The sequence below is a fragment of the Lagopus muta genome, chromosome 8 (assembly GCF_023343835.1).
Source record: "Lagopus muta isolate bLagMut1 chromosome 8, bLagMut1 primary, whole genome shotgun sequence".
Classification (NCBI taxonomy): Eukaryota; Metazoa; Chordata; class Aves; order Galliformes; family Phasianidae; genus Lagopus; species Lagopus muta.
In genome coordinates this window covers 350,457-366,132 of record NC_064440.1, presented here as the reverse complement: position 1 = coordinate 366,132, position 15,676 = coordinate 350,457, and the positions used below count along the sequence as shown (strand labels likewise).

The 15,676-nt window shown below is 44.8% G+C and overlaps 2 protein-coding genes across 3 annotated transcripts in view; one reads left to right on the top strand and one right to left on the bottom strand.

The window, feature by feature from the left end:
- CCDC148 (coiled-coil domain containing 148) overlaps nucleotides 1-747 on the bottom strand; it is a 57,186-nt gene extending 56,439 nt beyond the window's left edge. Inside the window, exon 1 of the mRNA XM_048953602.1 lies at nucleotides 606-747. The gene's annotated coding sequence lies outside the window, so the exon portion shown is untranslated. The remainder of the gene's footprint in view (nucleotides 1-605) is intronic.
- A 281-nt stretch (nucleotides 748-1,028) lies between these two features.
- Nucleotides 1,029-15,676, top strand: part of PKP4 (plakophilin 4) — a 79,454-nt gene continuing 64,806 nt past the window's right edge. For both annotated transcript variants that reach the window (XM_048953689.1, XM_048953688.1), the window contains exon 1: nucleotides 1,029-1,137. The gene's annotated coding sequence lies outside the window, so the exon portion shown is untranslated. The remainder of the gene's footprint in view (nucleotides 1,138-15,676) is intronic.

Here is a 15,676-nt window from a genome sequence, read left to right as displayed (position 1 = left end):
CTTTTTCATTTTCTAAACGCTGTCATCTGCAGAAGCCAGGCCAGTGTAGCAACATCCAAATTATAGGTTATATCCAGTTTAGACTGGAAGTTGATCTAATTAATCCAGTGCACCTTTGGGTGAAGCAACCTTGCAGGCAATGTAAGTCATCACTCTCAGAGGTTCTGTGCTCTCTCATCCCTTTATTCTAGGTCTGTTCTTCTGATCTTGCATCTTATTTCTCCTACTCTTTTGCTCTTCTCTCTGTTTTGACCCTTCCCCCCACTTTTTATCTTCAAGGCCAGGCTGGATGCGGCTCTGGGCAGCCTGGCCTGGTGGTTGGTGACCCTGCACATAGCAGGGGTTGGAACTGGATGAGCATTGTGATCCTTTTCAACACAAGCCATTCTATGATTCTATGTTCTTATTCCACCCTTGCTAATTCTTCCTTTACAAAGATTAGGCTTTTATTCCTCTGGACTCTGTTTCCTAGAAGGAGGTCACCATTCTGGTTTGGTAACATTTTGTGTGTAACACAGTATGAATAATGGGATGCTCAGGGCAGCCAGGAACCAAGACTTACATATGCCAAGAGCTTTGCGTTTAGCACAAGCAGCAGCACTTACTTAATCCATGCAAATGGCAACGGCTATCACAGACATCACACCAGAATCTTCCAGGGGTAGGAGACGACTTTCCAAGCGGGTAACGAAGATGAATTCCGGGCTTACGAGTGCAGCAGCGGCACTTCAGCTGCCCTTCCTTTCTCAGCAGAGGTTCGCGGCACCTTCAGCAGCGCGGACCGAACGTCAGAGCAGACACACGCAAACCGTCCTCACTGCCGCGCGCCTCCGCGGGGCACTGCCGGCATTCCCCATCACCCGCCTAACAGCATCGGTAACCATAGCAACCTCAACTCCTTACGCCATTGGCCGGCTCGGCGCGATGCGTCAACCAATCCTCCGCCGCCCCGCCTCGAGTCGGGCCAATAGGAGCGGGGCGGAGGGCGGGGCGTCGCGTGACGTACGGCGGGGAGGTGGAGCGCGGCCAGGCGGAGCGGGCGGCGGCGCCAGCAGCGCTGCTGCCGCCGCCACCATGGAGACCCCGGGCTAGGGCCCGCCGCGGCTGAGGGGGCGGCCGCGCCCGCCGCCGCCCGCGGTGAGTGAGCGAGTGAGCGGGCGAGCGAGCGAGCGAGCGAGCGGGTGGGGGAGAGGCGAGCCTCGGGCGGGAGGCAGCGGAGCTCGGGGCCGCGGCGGGCCGGCCGCCGCGGCCCCCGAGCTCCGCTGCCCCCCGCCCGGCTCCGTCCGTCGCAGCGCGGAGCCCCGAGGCCCTGGGCGGGCGCTGAGGCGGAGCGCCGCGGGCACGTGCGGGCGTTGGGCGCCATCTGAGCGCGGCGCCGCGCGCGGACCTTTGAGCCGGGATGGAGGGCTGGCCGAAAGGTGTGGTCGGCTCTGCGGTAGCGCTGCATGCTTCCGTGACGTTTCGGCGTTCTCTCTCTGTGTTGTTGTGTTTTTTTTGGTTTCTTTGTTTTTTTTTAGGAGTGATTTGCACTTTAGAGGTCAAGAGAACGCGGCGATAGTTACGGTTTCCCCTTCGGCTGCTGGCGTTGTACTGCTGGCCAGGGTCCGTCCTGCTGCTTGGGGAGCGGCTGTCCGTGGGACCTGGTTAAGCACCGACCCGAATGTCTTTTTTCCTTCTGTCTTGTGAGGTGTAGGCAGGTAGTGGGATCGGTAGTGGAAGTCCTGCTGTATTCCCTTGTAAGCAGGCAGCACTCAGAATCACAGAAACACCAAGGTTGGAAAAGACCTGCAATATCATCCAATCCAATCAACTCCTCCCAGTTCTTCTTAGGGCATGTGTGTGTACATACAATAGCATGGAAAGGAAAAGCCGAAAGCTGTGCTGTTGATTGCTATTATTATCTACTTTAATAATACTGTGCAGGATCCTGTTATAATAGATGAGCGAGTTCAGTAAGGCAGTGTTAACAAGGAGAGTGGTCTGATGTGTTATTTTGCTCCTAGTAGCTTCATTTACCAGCAGGGCATCAGTACAGCATGTTTTGAGTTATCTCGTAGGTTGAATGTTGATGTGTGCTTTGTAAAAATGCCAGTGGCCTTCATTAATGAGTGGTGTCGAGTGGTCGGTGCTGGCAATGGGCTGCTCTGTGTTCCCACCGATGGGAAGCATAAATAAGCATTTCTGCATCTCTGCTTTACTTTATGTCTTTAAAATATACACACAGAGGTTGGATGGCTATGGTAACTTCAGCAACTTTGAATGGCTTTGTGAGTACTGCCTTGATTTTGGTTGGCTTTATTCATTTATTTTTTTCAGTTGTGCTGAAAATGAGCAATTTCTGCAAGTGTTTCTCTGGTTGTTTCTTTATTGGGTGCAAGAAAGCACCTGTTCTAGGGTGAGCAGGAAGAGGCTGTTGTTACAAGCATGAACAACGATTGGGTTTGTTACCAGAATATAGTGATATCACTGTGATACCACGTAGAGAAGTCTCCTGAAAAGCAGGCATAGCTCTTGGTGCTTGAGAAGAGGTACTTGTGAGCCTGATGTCAGCTGTGTTTTGCACTGCTCTCATCTCCCATTTGTGTTCTTAGTATTTTCAATCAAGTCAGTGTCCAGGTTAGCACCTGTGTGTGCCAGAAGCTTCTCTCACTCGGATTCCTCCCAGGGCTCCTGGAGCAGAGCAGCCCTGGGGCGATGAGGCCCTTTGTCACCTGCTGTGCTGGGCTGCTGCTCTGAACCCGAGGGCGGCCCTGGCTGTGCCCTGGGGTGAAGGACAGCTGGAAAGGTGAGCTGGGAGCAGCAGCGGGAACAGAAACATTTGATGGGAAACATCTTGTAAGAGTTACTGCAGAAAAAGGGCTTTGTTGCCATGTATAAAAAGCACTGTGCATCTCTGTGATTAACTCCTGCTGCAGTGGCTCCAACTTCTGGAATTTTCAGGAGTGTTTGCCTTAGTTTCTGATTTTCCTTCTTTTTTTCTTTAATTCCTCCCTTCCCCCGACCCTCACTGAAAATAAGATAGCAACTCCCTGTGGATTGGATGTGAACTGTCGCTCCAAGAGAAATGGGAACTGCTTTGAGGCTTACGGCGGTGTGGAGCTGAGCGAGCATGGCAGTGTGTGTGCGGGGATGGGGAGCTGGGTGTGACACGGTGTGGGCACGGCTCGTGGCACTGCTCTGCTGCTCTGCCATGCCCTGAGCCCTGCTGGCAGGGAGTGGCTGGGGTGCAGCACAGAGGGCTGCGGGTCGGTTTCTGCTGCTAGCAGCCTTGTTGGCCTGAGGTGTGTGGAATGACCTCCAGTGCCCTGCTGTGCGGCAGAACACCTGCCTGTTCTCTTTTGCGTGAAGCTCACAGAAGGAGTGGGGGGCAATGAGGGCAGCCAGGAGCTGCCCCCAGTCACCTTCCAGGGCTGTGCTGTGAGCAGACCGAAGCATGGCTTCATGTCAGCTGCAGCCAGCTTTGGCCTCCGGGCCTCAGCTCCTCTCCCGCTGGCTGTCTCTTCGTCTTCGCCCTTAGCAGCTCGCTCCTTCCCCCGAGGAAGGGGAGCCACGTGCTATTCAGGAAGAGGGAAGTACTGCTTCATTTTCAGTCAACTGATGTGACGTTTTTGTTGTTGTTTTGCTTGTTTATTTCATTTTGAATAACGAAGGCCCCGAAACTATCACTGAAAGGAGAGGCTTAAGGTGGAAGTTCCCTCCGTGGCAACTGGCAGCCCTTCAGCTGCGCTCCAAGGCCCGGAGCCCGGCAGGTGACGTGCAGCTCTGCTCTGAGTCAGCTCTTGCCGAAGGGCCGCGGCTCCAACCAGTCGGGCTGGTTTGCTGCGGCTGCCGGGAGCCGTGGTGGAGCGAGCCGAGGGCAGCTCACTGCCGCCTTCACCTTCCCGGACCTTGTCGCTTCCCTCTCGTACAGGCAAAGGAAGGCAAAGCAGCAAGCTAGGGAAATCGGAAAGTGAGGGAAAATCCACTCTTAGTGTTTTTAAACAGGATGACTTTGAACAGTTTTGTTGTTGGTTTTGTTTGTTTTTAAGTTCAGGTACTTTTGATGTGCGTGCATCTTTTTCCCCATTATTGTTTTCTTCCCTCCAAACAGAAGAGCTTAATAAACTACTCCTATCACCTTCTGTAGTTACAGAAGGAAAAAATAGCTAAATACTGTTCTTTTTCCAGAATGTCTCCATGGTCATCTCTCATGGATCTTCCTTCCCACCCCTTGTTCTTTAATTTTGCATAGCACAGGAAAACAAAGACCAGCTGACCTTGTGCTAATTGGCTTTTTCAGTCAGTATAACTATGCCTTTATTTTAGTGCACAGAATAAAACCACAAGTTATTACTTTTTGAAAGGGATTGATCCATTCTTAAGAAGAACTGAAGTTAACCCTTCTTCTCTTCTCTTCTCCTCTTCCATTAGTGGGATCTGTTCTTTATATGAGACGTTACCTGGGTGCTTTAACTGAAACGTAGTGAGTTTCTGTGAACCTTAAATCAAAACCATGGCTAACCTAACTCTGATCAGTATTGTGATTTGTTATTAAAGGGAAGAAAGAAATCTGTTGTAAGGCCTTTGAAGACATACGAGCTGAAACTTGTTGTCTGCATCACAGCTCAATGGGGGGATTTTTAATGTAGTTACTGTTTATGCAACCACAGGCTAATAATTATGGGCAGTGAGTGAAATTTACCCTGTAGCTATTGGATCCGTGAAGCAAAAGCTTCGTAGATACTGTGTAGGCTGTATAATTGGCCAGCCTTTGCTGCTTGTCCTATTTGTAAATAGGAGCTCAGAGCACCTCTCCCTTCCCTTAGCAGTGCTTTGCATCAGAGCGCTCGGCGGGAGAGCTCTGCGGCGCTCGCTTGGAGTGCCGTGTCTGTCAGCTGGCAGCAGCTCAGGATGCACGGCGGCAGCCTGCACAGCCTCAGGTGGGTCGGTGAGCGTCCTGCGCTTCGCTGGAGCCGGCTGCGGGGACGGGAGCAGGGGAGAGCCGCCGCAGGCAGGAAGGTAGGGCTGCTCGGCTCTGTGCCAAGCAGGGTCAGAGGTGGCAGAGGTCAGGGGAAGGGAGGAGCCGTGCTGCGCGGTGCCAGGCGTTGCTGTTTGCTCAGGAGATGTTCGGCTATGAAACAGGGAAGAAGCTGTTGGGGGGGGGAAGGTTAGGTTTCTGTTTGCCTGCGTGCAAACAGTCTTAACAAATCTTACTTTCAACAAAGCCTTGTTACAGCACGTAAGTGGTCTGATAAGTCTTAGGCTGTCACTATGCTGCACTTAAAATGAAAAAAGGTGCTCAAAAACATTTGCTTTGTATGTGTCCAAATAGAAATTATCTATATCTCAATTGACGCTATTTGTTCATGCCATCTCTGCTGGAAAGATAATGTGAACAGGAGACTTTCCGTTTGTTGTTGATTGTTCTTTTCCTGCAAAATAAATTAAAAAAAAAAAAAGGCTGCAGCCTTCCTAAAGGAAACCTTTTCATTCCTAAGCAACGTGGTCTGCATCATCTCGCATTGGCAGTTTTGTTATCATGGAACACGTGAATTGAATATTCGTGTCTTTGTGTATCACAAAGGTAAATCTAAATGGTGAGAACTAATGAACTTGTAATCACTTCTGTTAGCCTGTTCCTGTGGAACACAGCATACTAAGCTCTTTCATATATGGCAGTGGAAGTATAAAGATGCAAAATAAAACAAACCCAACGATCTCTGAAAGAATTTAAGAGCAGTGACAGCTCCTTGAATTCCATTTCATTGTGATGTGCTTAAAAATGAAAGTATTTTGTATCTTTCACAAAAATGAAAACAAAATATTGTATGTCATTCCAGTCAGTTTTGAGGGCTTCCAAACAAGTGAATCACTGGAGGAGTTCTGTGTGCAGAAGTATTGCATACACATGGCACCGTTCACCAACCGTCTTTTGTAGATTCCTACTCTAGTGTTGCACCTATCTAAAGATAAATGCGGGGATGGCTCTCAGAGCTAACGTTCCTGCTTTGTTGTTCTTTGGGAACGCAACCACCAGACTTTGTTGTTGAGAAATAAGTTTAAGCATATGGTAAAATGAAATTACGTTTGTACTGTCATAGAGCATAAACACCACACTGATGTGGCTGTAGAGTTCACAAACCAAAGGACAGAATTAGATGAAATAAGCAGTGGAGAAGGTCCCAGGTAAGGGGCTTTTGGTAGCGCAGGTGCTTGTGTCCTGTGGTAATGCTGAGCTGTCGGCCTGTTGTTTGACATAACCTCCCTCTGAGATACGGGCAGCTTTTGCAGGTGCCTCCATCTGTTTCTTCTGTATACGCTTCATGTGATTGGTAACATAATGAAAAGTATGTTTTGGAAATAATGATCTAGGGTGGTTGATATGTGCATCCTCTTTTGGGAGTGTATTTGTACGTGAGATGAAAAACCTTAAATCCAAAAGTTTCAGGTTGGCTCTCAGACATGTGAGCTGTCCATTTCCTCCATGCTATTTAGATTACCTGTTAAAGAAACAAAAGTAAGTTTCCATGGGTTTTGCCATTGTTTCTTAGCATAAATCATGGTGACAGCCTACTTTGAGACTTGGGAAATTTTGCTCTAATTAAATCAGCTCTTCTCTAGAAGATGCTACTTTAAAAAAAAAAAAAAGAAAAAAAAAAAAGAAAAAAAGAAAAAAAGCATTGTTTTGAGTTCTTTGCAGAACAATAAGGCTGTTTTTGAAATTCCAAGTGTTCCTGTGTCAGTTTCTGAAGTTTTCCTGATGTTTTGGTTTCTGGAATTAAAACAGAAAAAGGGTATTATACTCTGGTAATACTCCAGGTAATTTCTGTACAGGAAAGAAGGCTTTATGCATGGCATCACATAATTTCTGAGGTTATTCTAACACGTTCAGATTTTAGGAGTTCCAGTAAGATAATCTGAGTTGGACTTCACTTGTTGGTCACACAGCATCATGCACGAGTCTCCGCTAGTTGAAGTGGTTGACAGGGATACCGGGATAGGAAAGAAGTTCACTTAGGTGTAACTTCAGTGTCAAAATGTATCAGTACGAACAAATACTGTCACCAGTGGAGCATTTCTAGGGCGGTTGGTGTTCAGTTGCTTCATGAGTGCCTGGGGCTTTTTTCCTGGTAGCTCTGAAGATGCTGCTGTGTGTTGATTGTTCTGGGGCACGCAGGTTATGATTGAGGCTGTGAAGATGAAGGGCCACGCTCTGCAGCCCTGCCCCACGTCACCTGCTCCTTCGGAATGGCGGTTTGCATCTGCTGAGATTGTCTGACAGTGTTCTACAAAAAATGTCATTGTATGAAAGCTTATGGCAGCCCCCTTACAGCTGCATTTTGTCACTGTGGTAGCAGTTCAGAAATGCTTCATCTTGTGTGCCAGCAGGGGAATGCTTTCCTTTACCTATACAGAATGGCGGTCTTTACAAAATCAAGAACTGCTGACGCTGGGTGTGGGAGTCCTTCAGTTTCCCATGCCTCGATTTGAGCTAATCCTTGGTTGTTCCTAACCGAGGTTTTCCACCCCGCTGCACTGAAATAAGCAGGCGTCACTTCTGCTGTGTCCCTCCTTGCCCAGCACCTCATCCAGGCTCTCTTAGCTGCTCTCTCTTAACTTAGAGATGGTCTGCAGCCTGCTGAAGTTAGGTGTGTGTTGCACAGAATTGTAGCCTTGCTAGAGCTTTCTATCTTGGGTGCAAAAAGGCCTTCTAATACTAAAAACTGAGCTGTAGTGAGTGCTTTTCTCCCCCAGTATGAAAGCTGTTAACTGTGAGACTTGTGCAATGGCATTCTGCTAACAGGCATTAACTAAATAACAACCAGCTACAAAACCTTTGGCAATTTATAGCAGCACTGAACAGGAGAGCAAAGATGGAAAAGTAAATAACTAAATAGAAAATAAAGCAGATTATTTACTACCACTTTTATTTCATTACCTTCCCAGCATACATACTACTCTTTTATATTTATATTCATCAACTGGCTTTTTTTTTTTTTTTTTTTTTTTTTTTTTTTTTTTTTTTTTAAACTAAGGCAGCAGGATCTGCATGGAGTTGTGTAGTCCATTGAGACTCAAAGCACTTAAGTGTATTTCAAAACAATAATTTCAAAGTCAAATGTTGGTTACAGCCAACAGATGAATAACTGCTGTTCTTCTGCATCCTTTGCTGCAAGAGTCTGGCATTTGTAATATTTAAAGGTTGTAAAATGAAATTTGTTACAGAATATTAAAAAAAATAATCTGAGAAATACCTTAAATTCTGTGTTCCTTCAGAATGTTTTTCCTTTGTTTAACATAACGTTTAGAAGGATCCTGCAAATTAGAACTTTTTATCTGTTTTAGCATGAAGTTCCTCTACTTCAGCTGAATCCGATACTTGATGACTGGGAAATAAACCTGGTTACAGAGCTGCTACTTCTCCACTTTCCTTGAGCATCTGCTCCAGGCCGTTGCTGGCTGGGATTGCTGTGCTGGCTGCACCCCTGGCTTGGTGCCCTTGTAGCTCTTACATTCTCATGGGTACACAAGTTTACTCATTATGCATTTAATTTTAGACTTTTTGAGGCTCTGTTTGAAAGAAGACAATCCAAGCTGAGACAATGCCTATATGTGAGGATATGGTATTGCCTAATATGTAATATTTTCCTATTTTAATGCATTGAATAATCTCTTGTGCAGTGCTGGGGTAAGCAGATGTTTTCTTGTTAGTACCGGTGACTCCGTTTGCCTTTTCCTTTGAAAAGGACCTTGCTGAACAGGCTAATGAGGTCCAGAGTTCAGACTCCCCATTAGTGTTGTTTCATTGATTGATTCTGTGTGTGTGTGTGAATATGAAGCAGTTTGGTGTGGTGGGGTCTCACAATGTAGTGTGTTAAATTTGTAAGAGTTGCATCTTAAATGGTATACAAATAGAAACTGCTCTGTGGTTTTAAGTGCACATCAGCTTTCTACTCTACTTTTCCTTGCAGGTATAGTATATTCCTTCCATTACTTTGGAAGGGGACCCCAAAACGCTGTATGATGCAGCACTAATGGCTGACTTTGTTTCCTTGTTCTACCTAGGAGTGTGTGTTAGGAGATTTGGTGGCTGTGCATCTCACCTGGCCAACATCAAGTTCATTTCATCTAGACCAAAGAATGTGTGGATGTCAAACATTTCACAGTGTAGAATTTGTGTAGATTTGTACTTTCTCTTCAGATAGAATGAATGTATGTGTGCATTTATGTGTGCACTTTGTTAATGGGCATTCAGTGCCTACCCCTATAAGCTAACAGTTCTTGTGGGAGCTACAGCTGTGTGTTCCTCTTGCGTTGCTTATTTTGGGTTGGTTACAGTAGCTGTGGTCTTAGCCATTTTAATTAGCTGTACACTGACAGGATGGGGTCCTGTTTTTATTCCAGATGAATGTAAAATGTGAATTCTTATCATAGGACTAGAAGAGGGAGCTGCAGTAGCTTGAACTAATTATTTTCAAACATCAGTTTGCACCTTTAATCTTGAAGAATCAGTGTGCTGCTTGTAAGGTCAACTGAAAGTCGTTAGTGAAAGATAACTGGCTTGTCCATTTAACTAAAAACTCTACAAATTATTTCACCTCTTGTGAGGTCTGGGGCGAGGTCTCAAGTTAGGCAGGTTAATGTCACCTTCAATTTGGTTTGCATCTCTGGTTTTCCCATAGAAGCTGTGGATCCCCATCCCTGGAGGTGTTGAAGGCCAGGTTGGATGGGGCCCTGGGCAGCCTGATCAGTGCCTGCTACAGCACTTGGCAGCCCTGCCTGTGACAGGCGGCTTGGAACTGGATGGCCTTTGAGGTCCCTTCTATGATTCTAACTCGTTCCCTTATATCACTGGCACAGGTTTGGGTCCTGTAGGATATCAACCATGAAGATTTTGTGTTTAAATGTGTTGTGGTTGCTGTTTGCCGTCAGTATCCTGTCAGACGCAGACAGCAGGTGTATGACTTGGTCTGTCCGTCTTGATGGTTTGTGAATGGCACGAGTGCACCTCTGTCTGCAGAAATGTCAGCAAACTTTCTGTGCATAAAGTACTCAACTATGCGTGGAACCTGAATGTGTGATTCTAAAAATTCTGTGTCTGTCCAGATGTACTTGTCATTGTTGTAATGCTATGGATGGATGCTAAATGTAAGACTGTAGGCTAATAGGCCTAGCTATTATGTGAAGCTATTTGTATATATTTTATTTAAGAGCTCTAATTAAAATGGTCCTGCCACAGTGTGAAGGCAAGCAGATCACCACGATATTGATATTTTCCAGTGGGAAATGAATCGAAACTATACTGACTGTAAATTAAACACATCTCAGAGGAGCTGGCTGCCTTCTGCTGTTTTAACTGATGTGATTTAAGTAGCTTGACTTCCTTTATGGTAGATGCTATTTTATTTATATACTAAGGTACATTTTTGCCGTAAGAAAAAATAAATTGGAGGTAGCAGTGTGATAGCCCAGAGCAGAGGAGGCTGAGGGGATGCCATGGGGCGGCCCTACAGCTTCATTTGAGAAGAAGAGTTCTGTAGGCAACTTGATTTTTCTGTTAAATCTTTCAGGCTTGAATTTGTTAATTAAGTAACCTATTTGTGGGTTTAGTTGCTCTTTAATTACCATATGCATGAAAAACCTGCACTCCACCATTAGGATGATTGATTATTCACACACAAATGGGTCTAGAGAAGCTGGATCTTGAAAAGTAAAAGCTGTGAGTACTATTAGTTTCTGATAGAGACTCCAGCCTGAAGTTTTAGAGAGGTTGCCACAAGAATCCTTCTCTGCTGTTGCAGATTCACAAAGGTGCTTAATGGTTGTGCTCTAAGATCTGTCCTTTCCCAAGTGAAGGAATGCGTTTGTATGACCAGTTACAGTGCGGCCTCCAGAGAGGTGACATCTCTGTAAGGTTCAAGGCTGGTAACGCAACTATTCCTGTCCTTGGAATGTAGCTTTCATCTCTGTGTCTTAAAATTAGCTGATTGATTTATTCATTAATTTATAACTACTACGTTGGAAATGTGATGGCACAATCTTTTGTAGAGACACAGAATCAGTAGCTTATTAAGGAGAACTTTCCTGTTGAAATTTTAGCTTAGCGCCTGTTGTACTTGGCATGGCCCCAGGTATTTCCATCTGTTGCAAATAGGCCATCACCGAAGTTAGGTCATCAGATCATCAGAATTCAGTGGGAAGCTGAAGGTCGTCGTGCTGTCTTGGTGAATGACATTTTTCTTTTGTGAAGACTTCTCCGAAGTGCGCAAGCTGGTGCCGTAGTTCATTCTGTTATGTTCACATAACAGTACTACCAGCCTTTCCTTAGCGTAAATATTTATATTCTAATTGCTGTTGAAAGTAGACGTGGTGGTGGTGGCAACCTTGCCTTTGAAGGCTTTGGAAGCCACAAGCTCTGTTCTCCCAGATGAGGCCTGGCTCCCTTGCGCTGCCCCAGCCTGGGCCATAGCCGGCCTTGGGCACACGGCGCGGCCTCGCAGGTGCTGCGGCACCAGGCGTCGCAGGGGAGGCCTTTGCAGCTCCTCCAGCGCTGGGCCTGCAGCAGCAGCACCGTCCTGCAGCGGGCAGCTGCCAGGTGTTGGTGGAGCTCTGGGCCCCGCGGCCCCTCGCTGGGCTGAGACCGAAATGACCCAGAAAACCGCAGATGTGTTCTGCCATCAGTTCAGCTCGAGCAAATGCCGCCTCTTCAGGTGACTGTAAACAGGAAGTTGAGGTATGTCTGTTTGTTTCCGTGTCCGACAAAACTGTTAACAGAACTGTCGGCATGAGCCCTTCTGTTCCTTAGCGGGAGGATGTTGGCAAGCAGCATCAGTATTAAAACCGGGCAAAGACGGGACGAGGTGGTGACGAGGCCTGCGCTTACCTCTCCGTATTTGGATATGTTGTTCTGAAGTTTGCATTACTGGCCTCACTGAAATCTATTTTTAAAGCACATAAAAAAATATTCTAAAAATGTTTGTCAGAAGGTGTGTTGAGAGCTATTTGGAGTTAACTAGCAGATACAGTAGAGAAACAAGTTACAAACTGTACTTGCTGTTGCGAGCAAGAAGCCTTTTAATTATTTCTTCAAGTAACATCTTTTATATGCAGATGTTATATTCCAGCTACGTAATGGATACACTTTTCATTTACTTGTTGTTGTGTTTCCCTTGGGCAAAAAAAAAAAAGAGGTACTATATATACTCCTGTAAAAGAGAAGAAGCGTATGGCAGATTTTTGAGCCCTGTTTGTGCCCCTCCTTTGCTGGGCATGTTGAGACAGCGTTTGCTCTGTTGCTGGCAGCGTTTTCTATCTGGCCCTGTGCAAACTTAACCAACAGAGAACTCATTAGGTGAGCATTAAAAGAGAAAGGAAAGAGAGGTGAAACCTTCTCATTCCTCTTCCGTGCCTTTGAAAGGCTTCATTTGAGAAATTTTGGATTCAAAACAGTCTCTCTTACAAAAAGGGGAACAAAAAATGCAATTAGGTGGATCCTGTTAATGCCTGTAATTTGTTCTGCTGCATATGGTATTGAAAAGATAACTAATAAGTGGCATAAGTGAAATGTTTCCTTTTTTGCCAGGTACAAATGGTACATGTAAAACTCTCAACTCCTATGGCATTGTAGTACATGTGTTTCTTGTTTATTTCTCTTTAAAGTAGGAGTTGGTTTAGTACTGTTTTCTGCTGAAGGGTATTCAGGCTTTGTTTGGCTTGGGATGCCCCTGTCAGCTGCTTGCTGTTCCTTGCTTTGGTGTCTGCAGTTTAGTTCACTATCAGCTCTCTGAAATTGTAGGCATTTTTATAAAGCAAAAGTAAGACATTCTAAAAATGGAAAGGTATGCCTCTAACTGCAATTACTGCTTAAACATTATATGAAATAGCAATCTTGCAAAGTCTGGAAGTGCATTCTTTTCTGCTGTTGTCATCCATGAGTGCATTTCCTGAGTTATTATACCGATGTTGTCCTGGACTTGCCTGCTCCTGCTTGCACTATGCTTTTCTGTTTTGAAAGTGGAAATCCCCTAGACCAGTAATTAGCTGTTGAATTCTAAGACTAAGAATTGTGTAATTCTCCAACTACCTCATGTTACTGAGAGGATTTGCTTTTGATAGCTGTGTTTTAAGGCCCCCGTTTTGAGCTTCACGTTGAAGTGTGGTGAAACTAACTGGTCGTGTTTGTATCCTTTTTGGTTGTAAATAGATTTGCTTATTTAAATATATTTGTATTAATTGTCTGGGATGTCTAAATCATAATTATGAGTATGGAAATGTTGTTTTATGAGTAATTATGAAAAAGTATAAACATGAAGTTGGCCCGAATTTGGAAGGGAGAAAGAGTGCCTCAGTATCCTGTTGAGAAGCTACTGACACAGTTGTTATCGTTGGTAAGAAGATAGTGTGGCTTCTAGATGTTATCCTTGTTGGTTGTTTTGCTTTTCATGCAGTAACTTCAATGTTTCAGTCTCTGTTTTATATCCAAGCACAGGCAACTCCCACAGATATTTTTGCGTAGCCTCAATTGGACTCTTGTGACTTTTCGATCCATTCAACTTGGAGCGCGGTGCGCAAAGCTGGGTGTGCTTCTTTAACTTAGCAGACCAGGAAGGCCGCTTGAAAGGCTGAAATTCCTTCAGTATGAATTTTCTGACTGCTGTGTACAACTGGCACTCGTGGATGTCTGTTCAGAGAGCGGTTAGAATTACTGATGCTATTTAACATAGCGTTGACCTGACTTTTTGCAGAAGTGCCATCAGGAAAAGAGGTTTTCATGCATGGCAAAACTTCTCGATCTGAGTGTGCCTACATGGATATGGTTGAGCACAGTTTTTAAGTTTCAGGCTTGGAAAATAGAGAATAATTTCCTTAAGTGTAAAATTTCAAATTAACTTGTGTGTAGAAGTTTGCACATGGAGCCTTCTTAGCAGCGCTGAGTTCTGCTGTGTAGTTCTGTTTCAGGAAAAAAATAAGAGTAAAATGTTCAGCAGTTGATGAAAAATTTGTTTTGTTAAAGGTTCTTGCTAATCATAGCCATGATTTTTGGCAGTTATTCTTGGACAACACGGACTCAGGAATATGATGTTGTTATGGAAGTCGTTTGAGCAGGAGCACCCATCAGTTGCCTTAAGGAACTTGTAAATGTATCCAGGTAAAACCAGAAATGTTTTAGTTACACGTGGTGCAGCGTTCGTTCTGAGCAGCTCCATACCCAGGACTGAGAACGTTCCAGCACGACAGTGAGAATTTTAAATTAATAATTGATGAATATCTTTGTCATTTGATAGTGTTTGGGGAAAAAAAATGCACAAATCTGTCTGTGCCACCGTATAGCCATTCTCGCCCTCCATCTGTGCCACAGTAAGACTGGCCTTTATCACTCCAGATAAGTCTCCTCTTTGTTTTTCTAGCCTGTGTAACCAGTTTTAAGCAGTGTGCTCTAATGTGCTGTCCTAGACATCATCAACCCCAACTGTGCTGGGCAACGCAGATCAGAGAAGGTCCAGAGGAGGGCTTCAGATCCGAGGTCTGTGTCATCTTAAAGGCACAGGAGCCTTGATGGCTTAACCTACTGAAACTCTACTTTTTGCCAAGTGGCTTGTGTGAAGCATGAGTGCTCCTCAGACATCCTTCAGATGTAAGAATTCTTCTTTTTTAAGGCAAGCCACAGATGGTGCCTCAGGCCCCAAAAGATGCGATCGTAAACAGGCGCTCATTCAAAATGGCCGCCCCGCTGTACCTGTCTGATCTCTTCTTTTGAATGGTTGGTTTGAAAGCTGTAAAAACACTCATGGTGTGAGCGTGTTACAACTGGATATTTGTGGATGTAGAATCTTGCCTGCTCACTAGAATGAAGTATGTTGCCATCGGCAAAAAAAATACTGTCTTTTACTAGGAGCTGTAACAAATGCTTGTTTACCCAAAAGCTGGAGTGACTCTTAATATTTCTAAAAGAATGTAGCACCAGATATCTTTTAAACTTGTATGGACATAGAGAGAGAGAAGGATAAAAGAGAAAATATATCTTGAAAAGATAAAGAAGAAAAAGCTAACTGATAATATGATAGTAAAACTATCTACATCTCTCAAGTGGTGTTTCAGTTGCACAGAGGTCTCTTTTATTAATGAGGACCTCAGTTTGTACAACTGTTCGACCATTTATGCTGTCATTTTCAAAGTCAATTTCTTCCATGTTTTCGTCGGATAATTAAATCCATTTGCACAAAACTCGTGCACTAGCAGTGTCCGTATGGAAAGGTCATGTCTTAACAGAATGCTTAGCCTTCCGTGTGATATTTGAAGTATATTGACTCTTGCTCTGTCTGGAAATTTTAAAGCCCTTCTTTTTTTTGTAGTGCTATCTTTTATATAATCCATTTTTTTGTTGCTTTTGTGATCTGTGCAAGTGGATAAAATGTTGAGGATTTTTAGTGCTGAGATGTTGCTTGCTGTTTTCCTTGTGTTTCTGCCATGTGATACATACTGTCAGTCCGTGCTAGTTGGCTGTTTGTAAGAATTGCATTGCCTCTTCAGCAGGAATTGCTTTGGCTTTTATTGTACTTTGACTTCAGGTCAGCAGTAGGAGGCTCAGAAACAGGGAACAAAGGCAAGGAGAAAATTCAAGAGAATCATGAGAATAAGGCAGGCAAGAGGAATATGAAAGGAAGTAAGGAAGAAGCTGTGGGGGAAAAGTACCACT